Raw genomic sequence first — 17,153 nt, 5'->3', positions numbered from 1 at the left:
ACTTACTAAGGCAAAAGTCAGGACGTGTGACATGATACGGGTGGCCAAAAAAATTTTTAATGCCATTTGTGTGTGTGTGTGTGTGTGTGTGTGTGTGTGTGTACGTTCCTCAGCAATGTATCTGGCATCGCAGCAAGTCTGTGTGGCCGCTACACATCAAAGAAAATCATCTGCTCTAAAAACCAGTCCCTGGGTCTCTGAGTCTCTCTTGTCCTCTTTCTATGACATCCTCTTATGAATTGGAGTGGAAAGCCAGGAAACCGCCAAGGTCATAATACAACAGTGTTTACCTCAGAAAACAACCACATGGGACATAATTTGGACTTTTGCCCACCCAACCTCTCTCTGCCTTACTTCTCTTGGTATGGCTGGAGCCTAGAGCCCAGTGTGGGGAATTACAAAAGATACTGTCATTGGGAAAATGACTGCTAACTAATGATAAATTTAAAATTGGGATACAGAAATGTAGCTACCAAATGACCTCAGGTAGACCCAAATATATATTAACTATATAGTTATATAAAATTAGTAAAATTTTATAGAATTAGTAACCTTAATAATAGTTATCTCTAGGTGGTGATATTTGGGTGAATTTTCCTCATCCTTTTCTGTATGTATAATTTCCCAACCACAAATATTGTTCTCACAGTTAGGTAAACATCATTGTTTTTCTTCTCTCTCTTTTTTAATCAGCGTCGCAGAAGAAGACGTTATAACAGCTGGTGCTGTCGCCATCTTGAGAAGGAGCAAACCTTTCAAAGAGCTGTTTTCTTTACCTCAAGAAGCGCATTTCTCACTGGTGAAGGGAGAATAGTCGATAGATCAAGACCAGAAGTTTTATGATGATTTCTCAGGGAAGAGACTGCCCAGGGTGCTTTGGGGGCCTGTTCCGTCTGTCTCCCTGCTGCTCCTGGCTCTCTGCAGAATTTAGCAGATTAATCACTGTGCTCCATCCCAGACTCTGTTATTTTTAGCTTTGTTGACTTCTCCACGGTAGGCAATAGGCAAACAACCGTGCACTGGCCTAAGTACCCTGCAGGTGGGCAAGGGAGCCCTGGCAGAGGGCAGCAGCCCTGCTGCGGGAAGAGGACCGCTCTCCCCCAGGGGAAGCATGGCTTGGTATCTCAGCTAGGAATATTGAGAGAAGACGGAACCAGGCTAAAGGCTCCGGGGACTCGAGGCTGGCTCCACCTAGAATGCTGTGGGGTTTCAACGGCTTTCTGTAAAGAACTGTGCCATCTGTGAAGGAATGGATGCATCATGGCCCTCACCTGGCCTGTGAACTCTTGATGTCATGGCAGCTGGGCCGCCCCTCACTCGGGTACCCTAACTCTGAGTCTGGTGTGACTGCTTTTCCCTTTGGTCACCCTGGCCCATCACCGTGGTCACTGCCCAGCATCCCGTTTACCTCACTCGTTGCCACTTTTACCCTGTCTACTTCTTTCCTTCAACCTTTCCTCTGGGGAATTGCTTTAGAGCCTCAGCCTTTTTCTGCATGTCTCACCTTGTGCTCTTTTAATTAAAAAAATTTTTTAGGCCACCTTTAAGGTGGAATTGGCAAATAGGAATTGCATATATTTACATTGTACAATGTGATTCTTTAAAAGATATACAATGTGTGACTTCATATATGTGTAAGTTTTCCAGGGATGAGAACACTTAGGATCTACTCTTAGCAAATTTCAGGAATACAATGCAGTATTATTTACTGCAGTCACTATACTAGACATTAGATCCCCAGAAGTTATTCTTCTTATAACTGAGTTTGCACTCTTTGACCAATGTTTCCTGATATCCCCTGGCTCCCACGAACCACCATTCTACTCTTCGGTTCTGTGAGTTCCACTTTTTTAGATTTTTACATATAAGTGAGATCATACAGTATTCGCCCTTGTGTCTGGCTTATTTCACTTAGTATAATGCCTTCCAGGTTCATCTATGTTGTGGCAAATGGCAGGATTTCTTTTCCTTTCCCTCTTTATCATAACAGAAACATGTTCTTTCCCATCTAGACCTAGCCTCTGAACCTCAGAGACCATAACTAGTGTCCAAGGGCAATGACCCAGGTAAGCCCACAATGGCAACCTTGTGGCTGCAGAAGATCTTGTGAGGCCCAATTCATTTCTGACAATTTGGTGATGTGACAACTTTTCTCCCATAACAAAATGGAATAGATAGTCCTGAATCAAATCCTCTTACCAACTGTGGACCTTTGGCTACCATCTCATGATCCTGAAGTTACAAACATCATGGGAAAAGTCAAACATGCTAAGGACCATTAGACAGAAATTAAAGAAAATTCTTGCTTTTTTAATGATGTGACTGAGCTGCTAAACTACCATGTGATTCACTTTCTTTTGGATTTCTTATGGTTTAAGCTGTGTTGGGTGGGTACTCTATTACTTATGGAGGGAAAAATCATAACAGGGTGTGGGATTGATCAAGGGTTTCTTTAAGTTTGGAAGATAACTTGCACATATAAATCCCTTTATTTTTTCTTCTGTTACATTATTATTATTATATCATTATTTGCAAACAGATAATTCTTTATCAAATTACCAGTTTACATTTGGGTTTACCTGTAATTTCTGTTTATATCAGTCCTATTAAAATCAGGAATAAGAAAAAGTGGTTATTATTTCTTTTGTTATTCCACAGTGTTTTATAAGTTTTAGCCAATACAATAAGGAAATAAAATGAAATAATTACTTTAAATATTGGTAAATAGTAAAATTTTAATTTTCAAATTTGAAGATTGTTTTCCTAGAAAGACTAAGAAATTTTACCTTAGGTCTCAATTTCCTCACCTATAAAACTGATATAATAGCATCTAGCTTTTAGAAATATTGAGGATTTAATGAGCTAATACACATAAAAAACTTAGATAATGCCTAGCCCATTGGTAGTCCTTTTGCTTGTTATTAAAACAATTGAATAAGGTGGTACGCCTGGGTGACTCAGTCACTTAAGCATCTGTCTCTTGATTTTGACTGAGGCCATGATCTCAGGGCCATGAGATGGAGCCCCACATTAGTCTCCACACTGGGCATGGAAACTGCTTGAGATTCCCTCTCTCTCCTGGTCCCTCCTCTGCCCCTCCCCACAACTCGAACACACTCTCTTTCTCAAAAAAAAAAAAAAAAAAAAAGAGTAAGGTAACTGGACAGAAAATTAAAATACAAAAATTAGTAGTTTACTTTATTTTATTATTTTTTTAGTTTTACTTTTAATCAACAGAAATTTGAATGTCAGAAGGGAGGAAATCCCATTTTTAATAAAAAAATCAAAGTATAAAATACCTAGAAATAAAATGCACAAGAAAGGCAAAAGACCTAAATAACCATAAAACCTTATTAAAATGTAAAAAAAAAGATAGCTAAGTGGGGTGACAACTTACTAAGAATGATAGAGAGGCGTCTGGGTAGCTTAGTCAGTTGACTATGACTCCTGATTTCCACTGGGGTCATGATCTCAGGGTCATGGGATCAAGCCCACCATTGAGCACCAGTCCAGCTTCCGCTCAGTGGGGAGTCTGTTTTCTCTCCTTTTCCTGCTCCCTTTGCACCCCCCCCATGCTTGCACACACACACACTCTCTCTCAAATAAATAAATCTTTAAAAAAAAATTAAAAACTAAGAATGCTAGAAAATGTCATAACAGTGCCTGCTCTTCCCAAATTAATTTATATAGTCAATGAAATGTCAACCAGAATCCTAGTTTGGTATTTTTTACACTGGATGTGATGATTTTAAAGATCAATGGAGGAATAACTGTGAATAGTCAAGTAAATTCTTACAGAAAGATGGTTGGATGATATAACAATTTGCTGTACATTTAATGTAATAAAAAATACAGTGTATGGGGATAGGATGTATATAGAAATTCTCTGTACTTTCTACCCAGTTTGGTTGTGAACCTAAAATTGCTCTAAAAGATAATTTATTTAACATAAATAAATAAATAAATAAATAGGTAAAAAAAAAAAAAAAAAACCCTGATGGACTTGGCACAACAGACAAAGAAATCAATGAAACAGAACCCAGAATTGGTTCAAGTAGATATGAGTCTTAATATTTGACCAAGGAAAAGGGTAGTTAATAAATTATACTGGCAGAATTGACATCTGGGGAAAATAGGTTAGACCTGTGCATCATACCATCACATCCCTACAGGAATATTCTAGGAAATCGACTTTAGGAAAGCATTTGTATAAGCTTGAAATGGAGAAGCCTTAAAACATAAGGTCCAGAAGCCATAACGAAAACATGGGCATTTTATGCATGTAAAAATGAAAACTTTCACATAAGAAAAGACACCATAAGTAACATTTGGGAAAATATTTGCAACATATGTGACAAATGAGGGGTTTATGACATGAATTCTATTGAGAACTCTTACAAATTTGGTAACAGTAGGAAAATGGGCAGAGGATGTGCACAAGAATTTTCAAAGGAGTGTATGTGCATGACCAAGAAACATAATTTAAAAAATTCTTTAACTATTTTGGAGTGAAATTAAATACGTATTTCACATAGTAGATGGGCAAAAATTGAGAAAGTAGTAATATATATATGTGGTTGGAAAAAAATAGAAACCATTTGAATGTCTAATAACAGGAGAATGATTTAATAAATATGACATATATGTATGGAATATTATGCACTTATTTTTCTAAATAAATTTTTTATGCATTGATGGAGTTCTAAGTAAAAAGCAAATTGTAGAATTGTGTGTATGCGTGATACCATTTTTGCAAAACAAACCCAAACTAATTGTCTTTAGCAACTTCTATATTGGTATACATGAGTATAAAAAAAGAATGGAAAGATTACACAGCAAAACTTAACATTAGTTACTTCAATAAAGGAGATGGATTGGGAAAAGGGATTTATTAAACTATTCCTTGTATATGTCTGTATTATTTAATTTGATGGAATAAGCGTATATTTCTTTGCATTTAAAAATACAATTAAGCAATCTGCACTTCTAGCTATTATTTGATGATAACAAAGCTACCAAGGCAGTAAGGGCTTGAAGCATTAAAACACCAGAGAAAAGGAAAGCACTGAGGAGAGAGCTGAAATTCTCTAGTGCATTATTCCTCAAAGCACCTGCAGACCCATAAACTCTGGTCAACCGAAAAGCTAACCAGAATGTAGCAGCTAATAGATGGAGGTATTAAGTAGATTTTTGGCTGGTCTATCTATATAGAGACAAAAAAATTGGAGTTGTGGCTTACCACAGAGGTGAGCCTTGGGAAACAGAAGTGACCAGAAATAAACCACTGCTCACAACAGCATGAAACAGTCTCAAATAAACTCACATGCAGACAAGATTAAGATAATTCATCTCTATCATAAAAGCCCACTCAAAAGAAAAGTAATTCCTCTCTAAAAAAGCTAATATTATCCAAAGACTCAAATTGTATACTTAAAATGTGTACAATTCTTCATAAATAATGTTAGTATTCAGCACCCCCCCCCCCAAAATACCAGGCATTCCCAGAGACAAGAAAAACAAGAGTGAGGGGAGAGAAGAAGAAAGGGAGGGGAGTAGGGGAGGAAGGAGGAGGGAGAACAAGATCTAGAAATAGACTCACAGGAGATCTAGATTTTGGAGGTACCATGTCCAGACTGTAAAAGAGCCATGATTAATAGATAATAAGATAGCAGTTTTCAGCAAAAACCTGGAATCTATTTAAAAAAGGCAGATGGAAATGAATGAACTGAAAGATAGGTCAGTATAAAATACCTACACAATAACATAGAGATGAAAAGAATAGAAAACCCAGACAAGGGCATAAAAGTAATGTGGGGGCATACTAATGCAGTTGAACATCCCTATAAATGGGGTCCTAAAAGAAGAGGAGACAGACAACAGGACAGAAATTTTATTTAAAAGGATAGTTGCTACAACATTTCCAAAATTATTTAAGCACATTAAGGGATATGCTCAAGAATTTCTAAAAGAAGCAGCTGAGTGGCTCAGTCAGTTAAGCATCTGACTCTTGATCTCAGCTCAGGTCTTGATCTCAGGATAGTGAGTTCAAGCCCTTTACTGGGCTGAGGCTGGGTGTGGAGTGTGCTTAAAAAAAATTTTTTTTTTCCACAAAATCCAAACAAGGTAAATTGAATAAAAGCCATACCTAGGCACATCATAGTGAAACTGATAAGAACTAAAGGCAGAGAAAAATTTAAGAGCAACAGAACAAGCAGATCCATTAGCTGCAAAAGAGCAGCAATAAACTGACAACTGACTCCCCAGCTGCCTAATTTATATTAAATTTAATAAAGCATGGGTACATGTTATAACCTCTAGGCCAGGGATTAGCAAACTTTTCTGTAAAGGCCAAATAGTAACTATATCCCGCTTTACAGGTGTACAGTCTCTGTGGCCACCACTCTACCCCTCTGAGCAATTGCAGACGATACATACACAAACAGGCATGGCTGTGTTCCAGTAAACTTATACTTGCAAAACAGGCCACAGGCCAGAGATTGCTAACCCCTGCTCTAGGATGATCATTTAAAAAGGAGTAGAAGAGTGTGTAACTAGCTCTACGCATTCTCCTGGGGTGCTCTCATCTGTTCCCATGGCCTCGATCACCACCTGTGTGCTCAGGGCTCCCAAATCTCTGTCCAGTCAGACCTGCCTCCAAAGCTTCAGATCTGTCTCTGCAACTGCCCCTGAGGTTTCTTATTTGAACATCCTTCAGGTTTATCAGGTGAAAAATGACATCTTCTTCTCTGCTCCCTTTCATAGTTCCTTTTTTAAAAAAATATTTTATTTATTTATTCATGAGAGACACAGAGAGGCAGAGACATAGGCAGAGGGAAAGGTAGGGGAGCCCAATGCAGGGAGCCCTATGTGGGACTTGATCCTGGGACCTTGGGATCATGCCCTGAACCCTGAACCGAAGGCAGACTCTCAACCACAGAACCACCCAGGTGTCCCTCCCCTTTCATGTTTCTAAGCCAGGGCTGCCATCCATCTAGTTTCTCAAGCCAGACACCTGGAAATCGTACTTAGATACCCTTTCTCCATGATATGTTTAGTTAGTCAGCAAATGAGGCCTGCTTATTCCACCATGGAAATATTTTCTCTCAAACAACTCACAGCCTAGTAATAAAACCTTCATAAACAAATGCAGAAATTATGTAAGAGGTAAGAGGATGTGTTGGTGGATATTAGATGAGGTGCTTCTAGCTTCTTAAGAAGACGGCTAAATACCAAGGAAATTATTGTAACCTATGGCTAGAAAAGAAGGTGTAAGTGTCTAAGGGGAGAGAGCAAAGAGAATGCTTTAATGCTGATTGACATGCTATTCTTTTTATTCCACACTAACCACTGTCTACCTGCCATTGGCAGAAACAGCGTCCAAGAGGAGCCTAAATGTCTATGGTGCCTCCTATGGACATTTAGGGAGGCCCATCTGGGATGGAAGAACACAGTGAGAGACAGAAACTTCAAAGGCATGAAAATCAGGGGCTTCTCTTCAAGGGACCTGTTCTCTTGCATAGAAGATGAACAAAGTTCTTCTATCCCTTTGAGTATTCTCAAGGTCATGGTGCCCTGGGAGGGAAGATAGAAGTTGTGAACACTGAACTGAGACCAAGGAACCTGGATGAATAAGAATCCTAATGACCAAGAACAGTCTATATATGGTTCTGTGAAAAGACAAATTTGTGAAAAACATCAGACAAGGATATTTTAAGAGTGGAAAATTGCAGACCAATCTTTACCATACATATAGTTACAGAAATCCTTAACAAATTGTAAGCAAACTAAACCCAATAATACACATAAAAGGATAATACATCACAACCAAGTCCTTTATTTCAGGAATATAAAGTTGGTTTAACATTATAAGGTGAGTCCAAAATCCTTAAAATAAAAAAATAAATAAAATAAAAAGGAATTCCTGGGTGGCTCAGTGGTTGAGCGTCTGCCTTTGGCTCAGGGTGTGATCCGGGGTCCCGGGACTGAGTCCCACATTGGGCTCCCTGCCTGGAGCCTGCTTCTCCCTCTGCCTGTCTCTGCCTCTCTCTGTGTGTCTCTCATGAATAAATAAATAAATAAAATCTTTTAAAAAATAAAAAGAAAATGAGTCCATAAGGGTGCCTGCATGGCTCTGTCAGTTAAACATCCGACTCCTGCTTTCAGCTCAGGTCATGATCGCAGGGTGGTGGATCCACTCCTGTGTCTGGCTTCCTGTGGAGTCTCCTCTGGATTCTCTCTCTACCTCTCCCTCTGCCCCTTTACCACCTGCGCACAAATGTGCTTTCTTACTCTCCCTCTCTCAAAATAAAAAAAATAACACCTTAAAAAAATAAGTCCATATAATTTACCACTTTAACAGGTTAAGGAAAGATTTCATACAATCATCACAATAGATGTAAAGAAAGCATTTGATATCAGTCAACACAAGTTTACGATTTTTCACAAAACTTTAAGAAACTAGGAACTAAAGGGACCTTCTTTAATATCATAAAGATTTTCTATGAAGAACATATAGCAAACCTCATACTTAATGGGAAAATATTGAAACCATTTCCGTTAAGATAAAGAAAAAAACAGATTCCCACTATGTCCACTTCTATTTACCATTGTATTTGATATCCTACCCAGTGTAAAAATGAAAGATTTGAAAGGAAGAAATTTGTAAACATGGTTATATATAAGGAAAATGAATAAAAAAGCAAAATCTACAACTATGAGAACTACTCATTTTACCACTGTCACTGTATACAAAGTAAGTGCACAAAAATCGGTTATGTTTTACTTCCATAAAAACAATTTAATATAAAAATTTTTTAACTACAAAAAGAAAACAATACCATTTACTTGGTATCACGAAACCTAAATACCAAGGAATAAATCTAAAGAAATATATGTGAGTCCTATACATTGAAAAGTTTAAAACATTACTGGGAGAATTTAAAGATGGCTTAAATAAATAGTTAATCCATATTCATGGGTCAAAAGACTCAATATTATAAAGATGTCAGTTCTCTTTAAATTGATCTATTGATTTGGTGCCATCTTAATTAATATTCCAGCAGGCATTTTTGGTGAAAACTGATGAACCGATTCTAAAATTTATTTATTTATTAAAAGATTTTATTGATTTATTTGAGACAGAGAAAGAGAGCACAAGTAGGGAGGAGGATCAGAGGAAGAGGGAGAAGCAGACTCCCCGCTGAGCAGGGAGTCCAATGTGGGGCTTGATCCCAGAGCCCTGGGACCATGACCTGAACCAAAGGCAGATGCTTAACTGACTGAGCTACCCAGGTGCCCCAATTCTAAAATTTATATATAATTGGAAAGGGCCAAGAATAACCAAGATACTCATGAAAAGAACAAAGCAAAAACGCTCACTCTCTTAAATATCAAGGTTTATTATAAGCTATGGCAATTAAGACATATGACATGAATAAAAGAATAGAAAAATAAACCAATAAAACAGAGTAGAGAGTCCATAAACAGACTCATACGTACATAAATACTTGGTTTGTATCAAAAGGTGACACTGCAGGTGAAATTATCTCTTTTCAACAAATTGTTCTGGGTCATTTGTATGTCTATATGGGAAAAAAAAAAGAAATTTCACCCTTTCTTTGCATTAAATAAAAAAAGATAATTCTACAGACCAAAAATACAGAGAAGAAGCTGATGGTTGCTAGAGGGAAGGGCAGGGGGTGGGGGGAGGATGGGCAAAAATAGGTCAAGAAGAATGGGAGATCCAGGCTTCCAGTTATGGAATGAATAAGCGATGGGAATAAAAGACACAGCATAGGGAATGTAGTCAATGATATTGTGATAGGGATGTATGGTGACAGACGGGAGCTACACTTGTGGGGAACATAGCATAACATATACAGAAGTTGAATCACTATATTGTACACCTAAAACTAATGTAACATTGTGTGTCAACTGTACTCAAATAAAAACATTAAAAAAATAAAATTCCTTCTAGAATTTTATTATATATTATATATTATAATGTTATTATATATTATATATTATAATTCAATATATAGAATTATATATCTAAATTTGAAAGATACAAAAAATAAGAATTCTAGAAGATAACACAGAAAAATATCTTGATGGCCTTGGATAGACAAAGGATCACAGAGCACTTAGGATAAAGAAAACAAATGATAAATGTGCTATGTTAAAACTAAAAAATTTTACTCATCAAAAGATACAATTAAGAGAATTAAAAGGCAAGACACAGACTGGGAGGAGATATTTGCAATGCATGTAATGACAGAGGACTCATATCTAGAATATGTAAAGAACTCTCATGGGTCAATAAGAAACAGACAGACAATCCTCTAGAAAAATAAGCAACAGACTTGATGAGACAAGATTAACAAATGAGGATATCCAAAGGCGAATACATATATGCAAAAGCTCCCACTTTATAGTCACTAGGATAATGTAAATGAAAGCCACAATTAAATACACACTCACCAGAATGGCTAAAATTAAATAGATGGAGAATACTAAGCACTGCCAACAATGTGATGCAACAATGCTGGGGAGGGGAAGGTGTCTATTGGTACAACCAACTGAAAACTATCATTATCAATTAAAGCTGCATATTCACATGCTGCACGAGCTAGCAAGTCTATTCCGAGGCATATACATACTCAAGAGAAGCGAGTACATACGTGAACCAAAACACATGCATGCAAATGTTCATAGCAGCATTATTCAAAATAGTAAAAAAATATAACTGGAAACAACACAGACATCAATCATGCAGAGAATAAAAAATTAAATTGTGGCATATTCACCCAATGGAAACACGGCAAAGAAAAGCAACAACCTGCTGCTACACACACTATGAATAAACCTTACAGACACACTGTGAGCAGACGCAGTAGTACATTTTATGCTTCCATTTATACAAAGTTCAAAAATCACATAAAATTCATGTAGCATTTCAGAAGTCAGGAGAGAGCTACCTTTGAAGAGAAGGAGGCAGTGTCACTGGGCATAGCATGTGAGGAGTACCTGGGAAACCTGTAATGTTTATTGTTCTGGGTGATGATTCAATGAAATATAGACACTTTATGAAAATTCTTTGAGCTTATACTTATGACTTGTGTACTTGTCTATATGTGTGTTCTACTTCAATAGGCAGTTTAAATAAAGGAAAAGATAGAAACATAATTAAGTGAAAAGTTTTAGGAGTATAAGTTATAAGAAGGTTAAGAATTATATGGGCACTTGGGTGGCTCATTTGGTTGAGCACCTGACTCTTGGTTTTGGCTCAAGTCATGATTTCAGGGTCCTGGGATGGAGCCCTGCATCAGGCTCCGTGCTCAGCTCGGAGTTAGCTTGAGATTCTCTCTCTCTCTCTCCCTCTGTTCTTCCCCTCCCCCACACTCTGTCTCTCTCTAGAATAAATACATCAATCCTAAGACAAAAAGAATGATATAACCCACAGGGAGGAAACTACCCTATTATCAAACATTCCTTGGGAAACTTTTCTCTCCCACAAAGCTCCTCCAGAGCATACTTCAAGCTTCAACTTGATTGTCTGCTTCTGCCTCTCCTCAACTGCTATCAGATTTTATAGTCCCAGTGCTGTGGAAGGCTGGCACCTGGGCATAAGGGTGTCTGTGACAAGCAGAGCTGAAGGGGAGGCAGGGCTGCTCCTTGTGAAGTGCCTGGGGCCCCATGTCTGGAGAGGCATCAACCCGTGGGCCCTGAGGCACAATGGTAAATAATGGGGCATAGTAGAGTAGCCACATGGAGGGTTCTCAATACTCACCTCGTCTGCCCCATTGTGCTGCTACACTCTGGAGAAAGAAGGGCATTACCTGCTCTTGTCTAGGTGACCTCATGGGAGTGATTTCTGCCATTTGAACGTTCTTCTTCTCTAGAAAGGTCTGCTATGCACCTCCCGATGTGGAGGTGAGAGCTAGCTAACATAATTTTTCCTGAACAGGTCTGACAAACTCCTACTTAGGAGTCTTGGAGTTTGCTGGTTCTGGAAACTTCCTCCCTCAAGCATTAGTGTGACACCTTCCCCCTCCTCCTTTGAGTTCTCACTCAACTGTCTCTTCATCAATAGAGGTTCCAGGACAAATTCCCCAACTCTCTTCAATTAAAAAGCCTAACGATTTTCCCCCCGCCTTCCCTCAGCAGTTCCTTATCCTTCTCCTTTGCTTTTTTTTTTTTTTCTCCACAGCCCATGTATTTTGTTCATTCATTTTTATCATCCGTCTCTTTCCTTTAGGATGTAGGTTCTATGAGGGCAGGGATTTTACCTTCATTGTCCATAGCTGTATCCCCAGCACTTAGAATAGCATCTGGCACAGAGAAGGTGTTCCACAAATAACTTCCTGAGTGAAATAACACACACAAAGGTGCACAGCACAGTGTCACAGCAGGCATTCAGGAAAAGCTGGCTTCCTCCCTTTTTGTTAAATTCCAAAATCCAGGTTGTTTCAAGGTTCCAAATAACCTGAATCAGCTCCTTGAAGTTGGAATATAGCAAACCCTCATAGAATCCACCAGAATACTTGATTCTGTATTAGTCTGCTCTGGCTGCCATAACAAAATACCACAGACTGGGTGGCTCAAACAACGGAGATCTATTTTCTCACAGGCTGGAGGCTGCAAGTCCTAGATCAAGGTGGCAGAAGATTGGATTTCTTCTGAAGCCTCTCTCCTCGGCTTGCGGATGACGGCCTCCTTGCTTGTCTCTACGTGATCTCCCCACTGCCTATCTGTGTCCTCGTCCTTTTCTTAGAGGAACACCAGTCATCCAACTAGGGCCCACCCGAATGACCTCATTTAACTTCATTATCTCGTTGCCCTCACATTCTGAAGTACAAGGAGGTTACCAGTTCAACCTACACATTTGGGGACAGGGGGTCACAAATAAGCCTGTAACAGACTCCAACTGGTCCTTGTGGTGTGAGCTCAGTAATTGGGCTGAATCCCTCCTGGTTTCTTGGGGCCCCAGACTTGAAAATGAAGCCTGTGGCTCTTGCTCCTGCTGCTGACAAGAAAGAGGCTCCTTGCTGGCTCTCCTGTGAACATCTCCTTGAGTCCTATCACAACCAGAAATTAGGGAATATACGATGGCAGAAACTGAAGGCGGATTGTCATCAGAATTACTGGTGTTTTGTTTTGTTTTAACCCTGGATGCATGTAGTAGAGAGAGGAAAAGAGTGGGACTCCATCCAGTGTTGAGAGGAGAAAGTTGGTTGTAGAGCTTACAGATGAGGGTAAGCAGGGTAAGGGGGAGCAAGAGCGAATTAACACACATTTGGGGATTACTCAATGTCAGAAACTGTCATCTCCCTGAATCCACACACCAACCGCATGAGTGGATATTACCGTTGCTATTATTTTTTCTCCCATGCTACTGGTGAGGACGCAGAGGCTCAGAATGCAGAACTGGCATTTGTTATCTCAGTCTACCTGGCAGTCAGATAACCCCCGAGAGTCACTGTGCCTATAGCAATGGCTGGACGTGTCGAGCTACTACCCTCACCTCCCACCTTCCTGCCCAGCCACACCCTGCTGCGTGTAAAAAGAAGATGACACTCCTGTCGGTTTTTTGGTACTTCCAGAAAAGGACAAGACCAATTCTGTGTGTGTCGTCACTGTTGTTGTTTTAGTGAATGGGTAATGTTCCTTGAAGAAAGAGCGAGAGCTATAAATAGACACAAAGAAGAAAATTCTAGAAAAAGCAAAACTAATCTACAGTGACAGAAAGCAGATCGATGGTTGCTTGAGGGGAGGATAACCACAAAGGGGCTAGGAACCTTTGCGGGTGGGGGGAGATGTAACTGTTCTGTATCTTGATTGTGGTTGTTATACTTGTGTGGACTGTTGTCAAAATCCATTAACCTGGGGCGCCTGAGTGACTCAGTGGGTTAAGCATCTGCCTTCAGCTCAGGTCATGATCCTGGGGTCCTGGGATCCCCTGCTTCTGCCTCTCTCTCTGCTCCACTCCCCATCCCACTCATGCTAACTCTCACTCTGTGAAATAAATAAATAAAACTTTTGAAAAAGACACCCATCAACTTGTACACTTAAAACAGGTGAATTTTATTTTATGTAAATCATGCCTGAATAAAGTTGATTTCAATAGAAAAACAAGTCACTAGGAATCCCACCACTCAAAGATAACCACCATTACCATTCTGGTGTTTTTATGCTGCTAGGGGACACACACACACACACACACACACAGACACACACACACACTGTCACATTCTATATTCTGTTTTTTCTTCTCTCTCAATAACATATCATGGAAACCTTTCCATGTCAATACATGGAATGCTGCACCAGCATTTTTATAATGGTAGACTACACCATTACATCACACAACACAATCTACCCCACCAATTCTGTTTGAAAATTAAGATGTTTCCAATTTTTCGCTAAACACTGCTACGAATATTCTTGTAACTAAGTATTTGAACACATTCTTAATTATTGCCATAGAATAAATTTCTACCAGTAAAATCACTGAGTCAAAAGAGGTCATAGGGACGCCTGGGTGGCTCAGTGGTTGAGCATCTGCCTTTAGCTCAGTGCATGATCCCAGGGTCCTGGGATTGAGGGCCACATCCAGCACCCCATAGGGAGCCTGCTTCTCCCTCTGCCTGTATCTCTGCCTCTCTCTGTGTGTCTCTCATGAATAAATAAATAAAATCTTCAAAAAAAGAGGTTCATATTTTTTAAGGAATTTGACATACCTTTCAAAAGTGCCCTGCCTAGGGCAGCCCGGGTGGCTCAGCGGTTTAGCGCCTGCCTTCAGCCCAGGATGTGATCCTGGAGACCCCGGATGGAGTCCCATGTTGAGCTTCCTGCATGGAGCCTGCTTCCCCCTCTGCCTGTGTCTCTGCCTCTCTCTGTGTGTCTCTCACGAATAAATAAATAAAATCTTTAAAAAAAAATGCCCTCTCTAAAAGCGATACCAATTTACGCACCCAGAGCCATCTCTGGGTCTTGCCTGTAGGCCAGTGAGCTTGAGGATCTCCATGGAAACAGATATAAGGAAAATGCCATCAATGACATATCCTGAAAATCCCCAAACTTTGGAAGTTATTGAAATCTTACAGAGTTAGTGTTTCAGTCCTAACCTTAACAAGAACTCCAGGGCCATGAGGGTTCAGGGGTCTGAGATCACAAAGCTCAGTTAGGAGCACATCCAAGGACTCAAACTCAGCATGGAAACCACCACATGATTTCCTGAAGGAGCACTAAGTCAGGGGATCAGGAAAGAACTCCCGTAGTCCCAGGCTCAGGCCCTTTCTAATTCCCATGCCCGCTTGTCTCATCACACCACACCTTCTTCCAGAACAGTCCCTCAGGGATTCTGCAAGCTGCGCATACAGTTGTGATTATCAGTGAAACTCCAGTTGGCTCCACCTTATCCTAATCCTTGGTTCTGCTGTTTGTGGCCTTGGGATGGTTAGCCTCTCCAGGGCTCCACTTCCTCAACAGAAACACAGAGTTAGCAATTGTACTTAATCTCATGGAGCTTTAGGAGGATGACATGAAATAATACAATCAAATTCATTAGCAAGAGCCTCTGCCCTAAGGAGGTGCTGATTCTTGCTTAGCATTAGTCTTCCTCACTGGTCCCTCATACTTGCCTCAGGCAGCAGAGAGGCCTGAGAGGAACAACCTCCCAGCCTTAAAATTCTGCCCCAGAATCCATAGTGCTGCCTCTGCAAAGGGCCAGCCAGCCACCGTCCTCATTTTAGATCTGCCTAATGCCATCCATACCCTAGATGAAACCTCATTCTTAGGGGAGGCCTGCCCACCCCTCATGCCTCCAGGACCACGCCTGACAAATATAGAAGAAATTACAGGCATCTGATTTCAGGCTACGTGTGTACACTTTGTCTGAGCCAAGCCCCAAACCCTAGTTCTGCTGCTGCATCAAAAGACCATCTCTCCTCCAGGCTCCGGGCCCAGAGTAAGCAGCAATTTGGGAGGCAGCCCCCCTCTTATTTTTAGCCTTGAAAACCCAAAAGCCAACATACCAGCGCTCACCCAAGCGTCTCTCGCAAGCTGTTGTTTGATTTGGGTTGAGAAAATGACAGGCTGAGTTCTGCACCAAGAACAGAAGAAAAAAAGAGAGGGGTGGTGGTGGTGGAGGTGGTGGTGGCGGCGGTGGAAAAGGAGTTTTATTTTCCCTCCCCCGCCAACCTCCATCCCCCTCAACTCCTCCCTTAGGCCTGGGTGGACCCTGCCTGGGTAATCGTCCCCTGCTATATTTAAAAACCACAGATGTGTTGGTGGAGACTTAATTTCGGAATTGCAGGCGGCGTCTCCTGAGGACAAGGGGAAAGCCGGTGCCGCGCGCCCGCCTGGCCGCCCTCCCCGCCCGCCGCCCGCCGCCCGCCGCCCGGAGCCCCGGGCTCCGCGGAATCCAGGTCAGGACCGGCCGCCGAGTCGGGAGCGCCGCGGGGCGCCGGCGACCGGGTGCGTGGCCGCGGGCGAGGGCGGGCGGGCGGGCGGGCTGGTGCCGTGGGCCCCGGGGCCCCGGGGCCGCGAGGCCAGGTCCACTTCCCCGCGGCTGCTCGGGACGCGATCTGAAAATCCCCCCTCGGCGCGCGAGGATAAATATGCGCGGCTTGTCATTCGGCGCGGCTCCCTGGCTCCCAGCTGATAGGGCGACGTTCGGTTGGGAGGCTTGGAGATTGGCTTTTTGATTTGGCTTCTTGCTGCAGCTTAATGGGCAAAGCTCGCGGCTCGCCCAGAAACCAGCCCCTCGGCGCGTCCCCTCCGCGGTGACGGGTGCCGGGCGGAGAGCCGGAGCGCGCGCCCAGCCCCGGGAAAGCCCCGGCGACGCGGCCGCGAGCCGGGGTCCCTCCGAGCCGCCAGGGCGCGCCGGGCCGCCCGCCTGCCCGCCCCTCCCGGCAGGGATCCCCCCCCCGCGCTGCCGGTGCCCGGGACTCCGGGCCTCCCCGGGCTCAGTCCCGAGCCCCCGCTCCGGCCCGGGCTCCTGCGGGGGTCCTCGGGGGGGGCTCTCCCCGGTCCTCCCCAGGCCCCCCCCGCTGAGGGCTGCGAGCCCGGGAGCCCCGCGGGCGGCGGCGGCTGCCGACTGACATGCCCCGGACGCGGCTGCGGCCGGCGGGCAGCCCGCGGGGGCGATGAGC

At 42.1% G+C, this 17,153-nt stretch overlaps 1 long non-coding RNA gene across 1 annotated transcript; it reads left to right on the top strand.

Annotated features, from left to right (window-relative positions):
• The first annotated feature begins 354 nt into the window (after positions 1-354).
• On the top strand, positions 355-1,577 carry LOC112657455 (uncharacterized). Its single transcript, XR_003135029.3, has 2 exons — positions 355-486; positions 694-1,577. It is a non-coding gene; the product is annotated as an uncharacterized LOC112657455 (long non-coding RNA).
• Positions 1,578-17,153: the final 15,576 nt, after the last annotated feature.

Source organism: Canis lupus, chromosome 8, assembly GCF_003254725.2.
Source record: "Canis lupus dingo isolate Sandy chromosome 8, ASM325472v2, whole genome shotgun sequence".
In the NCBI taxonomy this organism is placed as follows: Eukaryota; Metazoa; Chordata; class Mammalia; order Carnivora; family Canidae; genus Canis; species Canis lupus.
Note: the sequence above shows the minus strand (reverse complement) of the source record. Positions and strands in the feature narration are given on the sequence as shown.